The sequence below is a fragment of the Archocentrus centrarchus genome, chromosome 11 (assembly GCF_007364275.1).
Source record: "Archocentrus centrarchus isolate MPI-CPG fArcCen1 chromosome 11, fArcCen1, whole genome shotgun sequence".
In the NCBI taxonomy this organism is placed as follows: domain Eukaryota; kingdom Metazoa; phylum Chordata; class Actinopteri; order Cichliformes; family Cichlidae; genus Archocentrus; species Archocentrus centrarchus.
In genome coordinates, this window is record NC_044356.1 from 14,359,338 (window position 1) to 14,375,020 (window position 15,683).

At 39.9% G+C, this 15,683-nt stretch overlaps 1 long non-coding RNA gene across 1 annotated transcript; it reads left to right on the forward strand.

Annotated features, from left to right (window-relative positions):
* The first annotated feature begins 908 nt into the window (after positions 1-908).
* LOC115787683 (uncharacterized) lies at positions 909-15,058 on the forward strand. Its single transcript, XR_004020537.1, has 3 exons — positions 909-1,352; positions 4,369-4,412; positions 14,979-15,058. It is a non-coding gene; the product is annotated as an uncharacterized LOC115787683 (long non-coding RNA).
* The last annotated feature ends 625 nt before the right edge of the window (positions 15,059-15,683 follow it).

A 15,683-nucleotide genomic window follows, 5' to 3' on the forward strand; every position in this document is an offset into this window, starting at 1 on the left:
ATTGTATCTAATTTAAAGCTAGGTGAATGTGTTTATGAATGTGCAGACATGTTCATACACACATACACAGCAGCTCTGCTCTGTGTCAGCCTAAGCTCCTTCCCCTCCCCCCTCTCAACATCTCTCTCCCCTTTTTGTCCCCCTCGCCCTCTCCTTTTCCCTCCCCTCGCTGCTCTCCTGCCTGCAAGCACTATTTCAAGCCTGCGCTGAGGACAGAGGGAGGGAGAGAGGCAGAGACACACAGATGCGCAATTGGAGAGAGAGAGAGAGAGAGCGGAGGGGAGGGGGGGAAAGCAGACAGGATTTAGAGTTCAAGTGCACGTGCAGAAAATAGGCTGAATAGAGGAGAGTCGAAGCAGAAAGGAAACCAGGAAAAGGAACGGCAGGAGCTGCAGACAAAGCACACAGTAGCTTTTTTTTTTTTTTTTCTTCCTTTTTCTCCCCACAGAAAGAGAAGGCATTAGCCCTGTGAAAAAATGAGAACCACAAAATTTGAATATAGCGAGTGTAAAAGAAATGTATTCCTATTTTTGCCCCCTCCCTTTTCCTCTCCCCACTGCCACACTCCTCCTCTATCCCTCCCTCCATTAACCTCCAGTCTCTCGATTTCTCTCTTCTCTCTGGCTCGCTTTTTTCTCCCCTCCCACCTCTTCACACACATGCACACGCCCCGGACTCCTTCCCACTCATTTCCCTCATGCTATTCACTTTCACTGGAGACCGACTGCAGTAAGCTCAGTTTTTGCCTTTTTCTTTTGCTTGCTATTCTTTTTATTTATACCCTCATGTATAGCAGTGGTACCACCGCCTCACTATGCGTGGCACCCTCGAAAAATGCAGGCTGTGGATTGTCCCTGCATTAGACTGCATGCCATGTCCTTTCCTGTAAACAGTTTTTTTCCCCCTCCCCTTCTGCAGTATTTTTTCCTTTTTCTTTCAACTCCATATTCACCTTTTATGTAGAAAGTCTTATCTGCAGTTTGAAGTGGAAGCTGAGGGGTTGAAGATCATATCTGAATGGACACATGAAGGAGACAGAGGCAAAGAATGAGGGGGGAGAAAAGGAGAGCATGGTCTGAGAAGGCAAGAAAGAGAGCAAGAGACGTAGGAGAGTGTACCGGTACTGGCAAGAAAAACAGGAGGGGGAAGAGAGGAGGACCAGTAAGGGGATAGACTTAGGAAGGAGGGACGGCTGCATAGGAATTGACAAATCGCGGGAAAAAGAAGAGAAAACACAAAACTCCAGAATGAGAAGAAATTGGACTTCTTTCCAAACTCAGACTCGCACTCTGTGGTTGCATTTGATTTTGTTTCTGACATGATTTTTTCATCAGTTCTTCTCTCATTCATCTGTGAGTATACTGTATGTACATGTCCTTTTCCCCATATTCTGTCTTTCCTGTGCCCCCCCCTCACCTTCACTTAATTTTTCAAGTCTGCTTTTTTCCTCCTTTGAAAAAATTTATTTCCTAGGTTGCTAATCCTACCATCTTGCTTGTCTATCCCATCTCACGCTCCACCTCTCACCCTCTTTCATTGTCTTTTACCCCTTCTGCCCCTTATCGTGGGTTATTGCTGTTCTCCTTGCCTCTCCTTCAAGGATTACCTCTGCTCACATTTAGATGAGGGCTTTGGAATGGGATCACTGAGTGCATCCAGTTTTAGGAGGCCCCTGAATGGGAGGCCAGCACTCAAAAGAAGGCATGTGTGAGACTGTTAGTCATGTGTGTCTGTGCATGTGTGTGTTGTAATATGTTAGGGTGTGATTTTTTTTTTTTTTTTTTTTTTTTAGAGTTAATGGAGCCGGCAGTGTTTACGCATGCGTGGATTTGCTCGATCACGTTTCGTGTTTCACATTCTAGGAGTGACTGTGCCATGCTTCTAGTTTATAAAACATATAGAAATGAAAGCTAAGGTGGTTAAATGAGAAATGATGAGAATTCAAGTACTGCAGTGTTTTTTTCATTAGATGTTTCACTCCTCCCATACTGCGCTTCCCTTTTTATCCCATCTTCCATCCGGGTATCCCCAATCTCTCTGGGCTGCCTGTAAAGACAAAACCCAGTCCAAGATGTGATTTTTTTTTTTTTTTTTTAGCATTAAAATGTTAGCGAAATAGCAAACCAAGTTTTTTTTTTCTTAATTGTTAAACCTTCGCATTTGATCGCAATGAGTTTTGAAGTGTTTACGTTTATGTAAAAGCAGTGAGGTAAGTACAGTCAGATAGTTGAGAGGCTCAGGATATAGAAGTCTTCTGTCGTCCATTTGCAGTCCATCCCGCATTGAATACCTTTTTTCACCTGCAGTATCGGCCTTAGATATCTCCTGGCATCTTTCCTTTTTTTTCCCTCAGTTATACATGTGCCTGCTGTTTTTTGTTTTTTTTTATATTTACATAGCCTTCTGTTATCTCGGCACACATCCTGTGCCACAGTTGCTATCTAAATCCAAGGTATCCTTCCAAGGGAGAGCGTACGTGTTCCTGTGTCGACATTCTTTAGATGTGAATGTGTAAATGTTAATCCCAGAAACACTTGTTAGTTTAAAAAAAAAAAAAAATCCAGTTTAAAATCATAATCCCCTTTTGCACATTAAGAATACATGATTTGTAAAGTTTTGATTCAAAACAGCCCCGTCATTTTTGTAGGCTGGCTTTTTTTTTTTTTTTTTTTTAAAGAAAACGTTAATTGTGTAGCCAAGAGCATCGGATAACATTTTCTGTCCTAGTTTGGTGGTAATCATCCGTGTCTAAATGTGTGCTGAATCAATTTGTGTGCAGTGATATGACGCTCATGAACAGACATCATCATTGCATGCTGCGATAAGCCAAACGGGAAGGGTGCTTTTGTTTAGTATCATCCCTGGGTCAGCCTTTCCATGACCTCCACTGTACTGTAGCTCTTAAGAAAATGAAAGGGGAGAAAAAAGCCTTTGATGTCAGAATTTTGCTGGAACCACGTCTGCTCTTGATAGCAAAAATGCAGAAAAGGTTAAGATGGCTAAGCCCTCAACCTGCTCGTATTTGTTTTTAGATTATTTTTTTCCCCTTTAACTTTGCTAAAAGCTGCCAAGCACCTTTTGATTCCAGTTCTGAGAGGATTTGGTGGTATTGCCCCGTGTAGTGGGACCCCCCCCCCCCCCCCCCCCCCCCCCCCCCCCCCCCCCCCCCCCCCCCCCCCCCCCCCCCAGGTTATGAAATATTACTCAGACAGACCTGGTGTTATGTAATCTTACGTAACTGAGGCGGGAGCGCAGCAGGCTCGTGATCGGGGGCTCTGGAGGAGAAGCTATATGGGTCTGCTTATGGTATGAACTCACTGGCAGGGTCAACACACTCCTGAGTACCTGGGACCTGAGGGGAAGTGACCCCAGCTGCACAAAAATGCTACAGCAGCATACATGACAAGGTTAAGGATGATAACCCAATTTTTAGCAGGTTGTCTTTGTGCTCCTGCTTAAGCTGAAGAGTGGCTCTTATATCCTAAATTAACTTGACAGTATTCACTAATCTCTGAATTTAACCTCCCAAATATTTTGCTGACTTATGCCTCCCTGCATCAGATGTTCTCTGATAATGCTACAGATATCCAAGTTATTGCAGTCCTTTGGCTTGCCCCATGATGCTGTACCAACTGAATCTCATGTGTTTCCCATTCATAATTGATGGCATTCAACCGCAGCATACATTAATGGATCAGAACAGACCTCAGGAATTCCCATGCAAGCTGCCATTGTGTGTAGCAGGTTTGAATTTGTGCTGCTGACTTTTTCCCTTTAAGATGAGAACTGACAAATTTAGCGCTAGTGCAAAAGAAACCGGCTTTGTGTAAACAGTACAATGAAATGCCTGCAAGAGACGGTGTGTTGGTAGCAGAGAACTGAAGATCTTGAAATTAACAGTGCATGTGAGGTCAAACAGAATCATTATGTATACATTTTTTGTCATAATATACATTTCTGTTACAAACATTAAACAGCCTATAATAAAATGGTGTAAAAGCAGAAAACCTCAAATACAAAATGGCTTCATTTTAAAACCTACATAAAATGGAGCTCAGTTAAATAGAGAGAAATTTTAAGGAGCTCAATTAAAAATCAAATATAACAGATCTGTATCTAAAGAGCAAGTATTTTTTATTTGTACTTTAAATGTGATAAAATAAAGGGGTAGATTGAGATTGGCTTTATAGATAAATGACCCAGAATCCTTAGTCATAGTTAATAACTCATGTTCCAAATTTCACTACATACTGTCATAAATCTCATTGTACATTTTGTATAATGGCAATAAAGGCATTCTATTCTATTCTAAACCTGTTTAAAGTGATATTATTCCAATAATATTTTGTATGTTTTTATTTTTTTCAGACCAAGCCTGAGACAGCCATATCTTCAGGACATGATTTTAAAAGGTAAAGAAACTTCCTGCTTTTAAGGGGATGGTAAATGGGCTGGTTCTTATATAGTGCTTTTCTACTCTACATGAACACTCGAAGTGCTTTATACAGCATGTCTCATTCCCACACAAACACACATTCATACAAGCATTTTCTGCATCTAACAATCACACTCCAGTGAATGCATCAGGAACTTGGGGTTCAGTATATTGCCCAAGGATACTTTGGCATGCAGACTGGAACAGCCAGAGATTCAATTGCCAACCTTCCGATTAGATGACCTTTTCTACCTCCTGAGCCACAGCCTCTCCTAAAGAGAAAGCAACAGATTGTATAGTTTGTGCTTTACTGATCAGTTTTGCTTAATGGCACTCAGCAGTCAGGAACACTTGGTCAGCCATTTTAGTCTGTGGTCCGATCGAAACGTCAATGCACCATCACAATAATTGAATTACTCTTCCTTGAATCATTCTATTGTGATTAACCACACAGATATGTGCTAACTGTGGGCCTGTGTGAAAGCAGCAAATATGCCATTTTAACTTTGATGCTGCACCCTTTTTGAGTCATTTTGGTATAACCTCTGTCAGCTGTGACTTAGTAAGCAACAAGCGGAAGGGTCATCAGTTGGTCACATCCTGAATATCAGATGCTGTTGAAAAGTGAGTGCATGGGTATAAAGACATGCCTGTGGTCTAGCCTTGAAGCTAGCTTTGGAGATGCCTCACATTACATTTCTGTCTTTGTGCTGATGTCACCCCATGCCCCCAGACCAGCACGAGGATAAGAGCGACATTCTGCCTCCACGACACAATAGAGCCCTTCTTGCCCTGATATTTTCACAATGTTTTTGCAGGGCCCTCAGCACACAAATCCACAGTTCCCTGCAGGCAGCACAGGCTGTTGATTCAGAGCTGGTATCGCTGTGCACTTCACCTGATATTTAAATTCTTGTAGGTGTTTGCTCAGAGATTTGTAGCACTTTGCTTTCACAGTGCATTGTAAATAACACACACTCAGAATGAGAAATGTTAATGTTGCTTTATGAACTGCACGCTTTCTGTAGCATCTGTATATTCAGTGCCATTCTGGTACCATTTTTCATGGGTCAGGTGCCGCAGTACAGTTTGGAGGTGAGACATGGGTTAACGTCTGAGGCCTGGAGGAATGTGTCCAGGTCAACGTGGAAATTTCTCAGTCCTTCGTGACTAGGTCACTGCACTGGCAAGAGTCTGCCACCTTTTTGTAGCATGCGCACTGCTAACTCTCCCTCCCCTCTTTATCTCTTCCAAGTCTGCCCTTCTCTCCTTTTTCATTTCATCCTTTCATCTTTTGTTCTTCCTGCTTACACTCTCTCTGCTGTCTCTTTAGTTAATCTGCCTGCTTGTCTTTCAGTCACACCATCTATTTTGTTGTCCTACTTTGCCTCATGATTTTTTTCGCTCTTTGTTCTGTCTTTTATTTGTCCCTATACACTTTTTGGCTCGTATTTCTTCAGTTATTCACGCCTGTAGGTATTTACACTCAACCGTCATTATACTGTCACTGTCTGGTTTATCTATTCTCAAACCACTCACCCTCTTGTTTTTCTCGCTTTGTCTTTTCCGTGGCACATTGAGTTCAGTGCTGCAGGTGCTTTCAAGAGGACATGTGAGGCAAAAAGACAAGCTCAACTGGCTTGCTAATTAATGCAGTTTAGTAGCATGCATGTGGTTCTGGTCATGTATGATTTTTATGTGATGTTCCTACACACTGGCTGAGGGTTTTCATACAGCTGTCTGTATTCCTGAGTGAAGGAGTTTGCAGGCTCTCACCTCGTCATTGGCTGACAGCAGGGGTGACAGACAGACCCCCAGGTACTGAAAGTGTTTCCGCTGATGGCAGATGTGGCGATTTGACACAGTCTGATCCTCTCACACGCTCACTGGATGGGAGCACACACTTCAAATGTGCAGTTTTATGCCTTGCACAGAGGCAGAGGGCAAGCCACATGGATATTCTCTACATTAGGGATGAGAGAGGAAATTTTAGAAAGAATTAAGATTTTTTTTTTTAACAATTTGTTTTTGGATTGATCCATGACAACCTTTTTTTTCTGTCTAAGCTATTCTAACTGCTCTGCAATTAAAGATCATTAGCATTTCAGAGTAACTCCTTTTAGTTTATTATTAATCACTGATCATTTAAATGATCATTTTTAAAAGCAAAACAATTCAGGATACCAATGTTTAAAATAAGTTGTCAGCCAATGCCAGTATCTTTCATTTGCTGCCCAGAGAAATTCTCTTATTTATAATTTACTCTTAGCTCTTTTCAAAGTGTTTCAATATTTGGCACAAAATACATGCTAAATACCACTGACACAGTAAATCTTATTTGCCAAAGTACAAATGTTCAGCCAATATATTCATGCATCCATTAAAAAAAGCCTTGCAATTCATTCCAGTTTTTAAACACATTTAGTTTGATCTGGGTTTGTCTGACTGAAATGAGCACATTTGAAGTGTCTTGGGCTTTAAAAATTATACAATAACCATTGTCCATTATATTTTGAACATTTTACTGTCAACTTGATATTTATTGATATAATAAAAAGGTAACAGTTATGAAATAAAATTAGCTGGAAAAAATGAACTCTTTAACTTTTCATGTCAATTTGTGCACTTTTCACATTTCAGGGCCCTGGGTTAAAATTAGTGTCCTAGATTAAGTAAATAAATGAAAACAAAATCCAGCATGTTGGAAATTAATGCCTGATTATAATTTGCTGTAAAACTATATTCATCTCTGACAGCATAGGTGTAAATCTGTTTTTGTGCACTCTTTGGACTCACAACCAAGCACCTAAAGCTCCGGCAGTTTCAGACGGTGAGGGGAGGTGAGACGTGAGTAATAGCAGTGACTGATGTCACAGACAGCAACGCGCGCCGCTTTAGCTGCCCCCCTGACCCGGCTTTAGGATTGCAGCAGCAGCGTGCAAGCACCCGTGGGTAACGCACGCCAAAGCACATTAGAGAAAGGGAGACGGAGAGAGGCGGCAAGGGAACACAGAACACACCTCAGGGGGACGGAGACAGACGAGTGTGGGGGAGGGCGGGGTGTCAGATTAAAGAGGACAGAGCAAGAAAAGCTGAGGGACATGGTGATGTTTGCCTCATTGCTTTTTTTTTTTTTTTCTCTCCTCAGCAGACTGTCTGGTTTGAGTTGATGTACTACATCACAGCCTCAGGTTTCTCACTCTGTCAGCCTCTCTGCTGGTTTCACTCTGTCACATGTGTTTAATGCAGATGAGTCTTTGGATGGAAAATAAAATTAAAACAACAAATGGAATGGCAGTAGTCAAAGGGGAAAACATTTGGGCTCTGGTGATTCACCTCCTTTTTTTTTTTTTTGATGTGGTGATTCTGTAAATGTAAAGTGTAACAAGCATCTTTTAACTTGCAACAAATTAACCCTGTGAGCTCTAATGCAGCATCAGTCCCAACCCCATGGATTAGAGAAGCAAGAAGGGCTTTTGGAATGTAAATAGTTTTTGATGTGTTTTTTTTTTTTTTTTTTAAACTCCCATGAACAATTTAGAAAAAAATGGAAAATTACTTATTCTGATAACATGGGGTTAGAGCTGATGGCTTAGACCTCACAAGGTTAATAGAAAAACAATCAACAGGGAAGTCTGGTGACTTAATGGTTAAAGTGCATACCGCACATCCACGAGTTTGTCTTGTCTCACTTTCGTGTCTAAAAGAAAAAACAATCTTTACCAACAATGAATTCAAGCTAATTGTGCTGTCTACTCTGACACCCGCCCCGCACCCTTTTTTGTATGTATAACACTTTTTTTTTTATTTTTAAAGTCTTAAGATTGTCTCTCACTTTGTCTTGTTTATATCCATGGTCACTGTCTGTTAGCTTCTCTCACTGTGTGAAATTGCCAAAGGTGAAAACGATGGTGTGAGTTCAACAAGGGGATAGATGAGCGACAGAGATGTAGCTGAGGGACTGCTGAGCTGGCTGCCTCAGACATTATTCTCCATGCAAGTCTGATTGACTCCCTCCTGTGTTGCACTGGGTCCACTGAGCACTACAAAATATGCAATTTGTGATGATTCATGTGAAGCAGTAGTAGCATTTCTATAGCTCACACACCAAGAGACAATGAGATGTTTGATCTACAGCCTGAGTGGTGCAGAGACATTTGCAATGATGCAAGTGAGAGAAATGTTACAATGTCCATTGCAGTCATGCCTACACCGGTGTTCAGCATAACTCCCACCCTCCACTATTTCAGTACATCACTTTACTGGCTCTTTGGATATTTATGATGGCCCCACAAAAAGCCAGTTTAATTACTTTACTCTCCTTAATGTATAAGAGTATAGCAAAATTATAGATTTTTTTTTTTAACAAAAACTGGTAATTAAGGTTTAAATGCAGTAGAGTAAAAAGCTGTGCCCCTCTTTAGTTACATATGTGTTGCTGCTATCAAGTGATAGAAAAGTTTACAAGAAATTGTAAGGTCTTGGTATGTGAGGTTTTTTTTAAATGTGGTTGTAAAACAGCAGTGGATGAGAACAGAAAATTACTTCTTTCTTCACACTTGAGCTATAAACACAGGTGGTTTGATTCAGGGTTCAAGTTTATTGATTTGGTTAGTGATTAATCAGTGATGTTGGTTTCCTTTGTCTTCACATGATGATGGGTTCAATGCAGAAGGTGACTTAATTGATCATGAAAGGAGTAGGTAGTAACTGAGTAACTGTTGTAGCCAGTTGGGTTTTAACTGTTTAGGATTGTAATGACTGGCATAAAATGTAGAAAGGTTTACATTAAGATTTGCAGTGCAAAAGTTTAGGGCTGCAGCGATTCAGCAAGTAACTTGAATAAAAATCCTCAGTGCAATTTTATTATTCTTTGCTTCAGTGCTTTGTTAATCCATGAGTCTATGATGCTCAGGTGCCACCTTGTAAGTGCAAGTGGCCACATTTGCAACTAAAAATACATCTGCAATACAAATGTATTTATGTAATGCATGTGAATACATTATTTCAACATTTAAGCCCATGTAGGCCAACAAAAATGATAACACAACAGCAGCAGTGATGGTGTCAGTTTAACGTGGAGTTGGAGTCTGTCTACACGCGGTGATGCACAAAGAAGCAGATCTGTTACGAGACAGTGAGCTCAGGTGGAGTGAAACTTTTTTTTTTTTTTAGCTCCCAAAACACCGGTGCTTGTTACTATAATCTCCATTAAAAACTACACACAAGTTAAAATATAATATGCTGATGAACTGTTAACTTAGTCCAAAACGATGTTTAAATTAGGCAGCTCGCTGAAGGCTGTCAGCAGCCATCCTGTTTTATATGGCAGGGGCGAGTCTAAAGGAAGACCATATTTATTTCAAGGCTTTAATATTATTTTGCAGATTTAGATTAACATAAATAAAACTTTTTTTTTTTTTTTTTTTTTTTTTTAATAGGCCAGTAAAAATATAATGGGACAAACTCTGAGTCACTGACCTGGGACTGTTGGGTTGGACACTGAATTATTAACATTAACATCTACACCATCAGAACGTCTGTTTTCTGCAGCAGGAAACGTTGCATCAAAGCACAGGACAAACCTCCTTTCTGAGTACTGTAATATGCTCGCTTTTCTTCATTGCAGTCACCATATGCTCCTTTAAAGGCTTACAATCACACACTCTTTCGCTAGTGCATTTAAACATGCACACGTACACAAACACACACCAACTCCACCTCATCCAGGAGATACAGTCAGAACTCTACTGATGTAAGTGGAGTAAATGCCCTTTTATTTTATGCCTTAGCTTAGGTTCCATGTATACTTTTTATTGATTATTATTTAGTGATTATTTACTTTTGCATTTGAGAAAATGTCCTCTTCAAAAAATTATTTTAATATGGCACGTAAATACAATGTTTTTTTTTTTTTAATATATTGCTAATAAGACAAGGGTTTCCTATTTACTGGATTAAACAATGGAATAATCAAGATTATTTTTACTAAAATTTGCAGCCCTACAAAAGTTGTATATTTTTGCTCTTTAATTTGCAAAATGGTCTATCACCAAAAAAAAATCATTATCCTTTATGCATTTTGTTTGTTGTTCAGCAAAATCTTTAGGTTTTGGTTTTACATGTGCTCAGTACAAGTTATTTTAACTGAACAGTAAATTTTAAAAAGTTATTGGTTTCAATGACAGTACTAATATCATTGTTTAACAATCGTGCTGTCAGCTGATTTTTTTTTTTTTTTTTTTTTTTGGTACATTTTTGTTTTTTTTTCCCACTTTTTCATTATGAGCTTCTCAACTGTTTACGTCTTTCAGCTCTTAATAACACTAACTCTGAACATAAAACTAGCACGAAATTACACACAGCAGATGAACATTTACTTCCACTGGTAAACACTGTTTTACCTTGTATTTGCTGGTAGGCCAATGGCAGTCAAAGATCTGATTTCCTAAATGAGTGTAATATGTAATGTTAACGTTGGCACTTACTGTCCATCAGGCTTGCCTTACAAAGCCAAACAGTGAATTTGGTAAAAGGCATCGCTATAGGTAGCTGTATGATTAAACAATATCTGTGCAGCATGCAGTATCTTCTCTAAGGCATCATAACTACTGCACTCAGAGCTAATTGAAGCATTTATCATTGAAATCCATCTCGAGAGCTGAGGAACCTTGAGCTGAAAGTGCTGAGTGCTCATTCGCAGGCACTCAGCACCCATGTTTGTTTTTTTTTTTTCGCCACTATCACTTGAAAGTCACATTGAGCTCCGACTCCCAAATGGCTCTTGATGCTTTGATCTCACAGCCAAGAGATGAGCTGATGCACAAAAACTGAGCAATACTATTTGCAGTTTCAAGGTGATACTTCAAAGCAAAAGGATGCCAAACATGTTTTCAGCATAGGTTAAAATCACTGATACAGTACATGTCACCAACTAAATTTAATTGATCAAGTGTGGGGGAAAAAAAAAAAAACTTACAGCATATCTGTTATAAATACCAGAAAGTATTTACACAAATGTCTAGAAAGCCCTGAAATTATAATAAATTAAATCTGATTTCTTCATTGTCTAGACAAATAATGTTGGCTAGTATATGACTTAAAGGTACCCTTGGGGATGTTCTAGGAGAATCTATTAAATGTATTTAAATGATGCAGACCAAGACTTAACATTCAGAGTTGAAGCAATTTCTAAAAGACTAATTGGTGTAGGAATTGATACCAAGCAAAGCTTCATACTTATCTTGCAGTGAAATGAGAAACTAGACATGAGAAGTTGAGCTTTCTCCAATTCTAAAACATTTTGGGTCCTCACAGGTTTGGCAGCAAATGTCAAACACCAGCTGGGAGTTTAACTTGAAAGGTCAGAATTAAATCCTTGCTTTCCTGAGATTTCTTATTGTGCTTGGTGAGACAAATTTATTTAGACACAGAATTTAAGTGGGGCGGAGGAGTGGGGAGTCAAAGTTCACTTCAGCTACAGCTGGAGGTTCAGGCTTGTTTATTTACAGCCTTGACCTTCTCACCCCAGTTATCAACAAATTGGATCTCGCCCCCCCCCAAAAAAAACAGAGAAACTGTCTCTGTTGTATAAAATATAGCAGTAAAACAGAACTGATGGTTTGTTTACTGTTGGGTTCAGCTAGATATAACAAAGCCAACTGCTGAAATGGTGGCTGTAACATAATGGGGAGATGCAAGGGTTATAACTTATTCTCTGCACCCTTGAAAGGGCTTTTCCCTTTAAAAAAAATATGTACATGAGCCTTTTAATAAAAAAAAAAAAAATATATATATATATATATATAGATAGAGAGATAGATAAATGGCTAGATGGCTAGCTAGCCAGGAAGGAATTCATCAAGAAAGATGAAGAAATTGGCATTATCCTTTCATTTCGCTGTCTAATAGAAATCACCACTTATACAGAAATGCTCCCCACCCCCCACCCCCCCACCTCTACCTTAACCATCAATGACCTCAAAGCACTGAGGTTTGGCTGTATAAATGAGTGGTCTTTCCCATGTGGACAGTTAGTAGCTGTGCTGCTGGTAACGCATCACCCTTCCAACCCACGTCACCCCTCCTCCTCCGCCGCCTCCTCCATGGTGCATCACCCGACTCACTCGCTTTCAATCTCTCCTTCTCTCTCCTTCACTCCCTGGCTTAATATTGATCTGAATTCATTTGTTTCCTATTGATCCACCACTCCACCCTCTGCCGCATTGAGCAAACACAAGGACACACACCGCGCACACAGAAGCTTACAGACGCAGCACATGCGTGTTCACCGACGTGTGTGCAAGCGTCTCAAGCGCATGTAGACGCATCCAAAGAATAAAAGGATAAACGCAAGTATTTGCAAACCTGTTAGACCTAAACTGCTTCAAAGGTTGTGTGCACACACAAACACTGCAGACACACCTGCAATCACACTCTCCTGATATGAGAGCTTTCAGGCTGAGAACACGATGGTTTGGAGAGGTCTCAGCTCAAGCATCAGGCAAGCTAATGGCTTACAAAGGAACCTGAATTCTATATTGATCCAACACTTCGGGAGTAAGATGAAAACATAGTGAGTCTAGGGCTGCCGGTGGCAGGCGACACAATTACAGCTGCAGTTCATTTCTCAGGTTTGCTGAATTGCGCTCAGAATCATTAGTACAACAAATGAGAGGCATTCATTTTGGTGGTAATTGTGCAGTGAGGTAAATGAGCCAAGGTGACATTTTTGGCAGTAATTGTATATTTCTTGAAAACCTGTTCAATGACTTCAGAGTAAAATTGTACAATTAAGTCAGTCAAGGTTAGAGCTGCACACTAATGGGCTTTCCCAAAATGGTTTCATAGCAAATACTGAAATGTGATAATGGCAAGTAGTTTATGAAAAAATGGGAGGGGAAAAAACTAAACACACAAAATGGTACTTGGAAGTAAAAAATGGTCAAACGCTTCCAGAAATCTCAGCCTACTTTTCCAATATCTACACTGGTGCAGAAAGGAATAGTTTGATTTGCAGAGCTAAAATTAATGTTTACTCCTGCTGTGTTTGAGGATTGGTCAGTAATACACTTTCTGCTGCTTTTTGTATGAACACAATTGGTGTCTTTGGGGAGATGCCTGAGAATGTATGCTCTTATTCTCATGTTTGAATAATATTGTCCCTCCCACCCCCGACGACGGGTTCAGTTTGTTCGCTCTTGAATTGCAGTGTGGTTCAAGGACACATCATACAAACTAGTTCTAGCATAACTCTTACTATGGAAAGACTACAACCAATAAGGCACTAGTCCATGTGTTGTGTACTGTCTGTGGCTGGCTATTGGTTTCTACTTAAGACTTAATTTTCTGAAAATCTGAAATGAATATGTGCTCTTTTCAGTTTCAAAAAGGTTTCCGTAAAGAAGCTTAAATTTGTGATGCCTACAAATGAACTTGATGCCAGTGTTTACAGCAGGCCGGATTAACTAAACAGAACTACACTGTCCTTGTCAATCACAGTGGAACAGTGCAAGTGGCATGTTGGCTTTTTAGCACGTGCCCAGGTGATTTCTTTATCTCAATGAGTTTTTTTCAGTTTTTTATTAAAGTAACCAAGCAGTGAGCTTTCAGTACCTTTAGTGCACTGATATTTTGACCAACATTTCTGCGGGCCTACCAGCCATACCAAATTTTTGGTTGGTGGCATCAAGTTGCCATGACACCAGACTGTTTGTCCTGCCCTCTGACCTCCTTTCAGGACATGCTGTGCTCAGACTGCATCTCCAGCAGCGGCTTGAGTTCAAAGGGCCAGGGGGGTGGCAAAAGCAAGGGGGAGAGGCTGTGTCTGCACTCAGTTATATTAGATAAGATGCACCACAGGCAGTACTCTGCTCAAGCCTTCCCTAAGTGTATATATGTGTGTGTGTGTGTGTTTATTTATATATATATATATATATATATATATATATAGTGTCTGTGTGTGTGTATATGTGTGCACGCACACACGTTGGAATCGATGAGTGCACACCAACAAAAAAGCCACACATTTGTCTGTGTTTTTTATTGTATTTTAGTGTCATAATTATTGCATTTGTTTGGGTGAATGCTGTTTAATTTATGACGTTGGATTGTATTTTCCAGCATTATTAATGTATTATTCATCACCATTGTCTTTAACTGTCTCCGCTATACATGAATTTTTGTACCACCCTCTCATTCATGCTTTGTATTCATTCTCACCATTATCTTCCACTCTGTTCATCCATTTCATACTCGGCACACAATGTTTGAGGCTTCCTCTGTCATAAATGCTTGCATTTATATTCGTTTTCTTTGTTCTACCAAAGGCAGGTCTGTTATGGCTTAATTATCCCAAAGTGTTCTTTCATGACTGAGTCCAGAGCGGCTTGTGCTAAAAGCATCACTGCTGGACAAAGAGTCAAATATAGTTGTCATGTTGACTTTTATTTACATACCCAAACTGGATGTTTAAATTTGTTTACTGGTGCTCCCTGTTCTATCCTGTGGTATGCTAATCTGCATGATGTTCTTCTGATTTCAGGAATGCCTTGGTCAACAATCCAACAGCTCCCTGCAGAGAATAGAACCATGGAAAATAGAGCTCCATGTAGTTCCTGGCTGTGAGGTAAATGCTTCAACAGTATCCGTCATCCCTTTTTATACCCAGAGAGACTCTGTGTAATTCAAATGAAAGGGAAAACGACTTGATCAGGGGTAGTGATAGACAGTCAGCTAAAGCCACATCTCCCAGCTTTTTCTTCTTCTTTATTTTCATCAAAACAGTTACTTCTAATAGACAATTTGTATTTACGCCATTATAAACAGACTACTTTAACACATGCACACCCAGACCATGAAACGGACAGATCATTGTATGTTACTCAACAGGATTGCATATGGGGCTTCATGTAACTGCCTGCAGGCTTAATCTTTCCCTTTGTCTCTTTGACAAACATGAATTTTTTTTTCTTCAAAGAGGAAAAAAAAACAAGCAAACTGGCCAACAAAAGCTGCCTTGCATTATTTGTCACCCACAGTCATTAAAAAGAGAACCCATTTAAAATGGCCCATATTTAAAATTGTACATTGGATGCATATAAAAGCCCCACATTATGAAATTGGACCATTACCACGTTAGTCTACTTTTTTTAATGCCTAGATATTGTGTGTAATCTACACATTTGTGAACACTCACACACAAATATACAAGCAATCTCCTCTCCTACTCATACACTGGCCCACACAA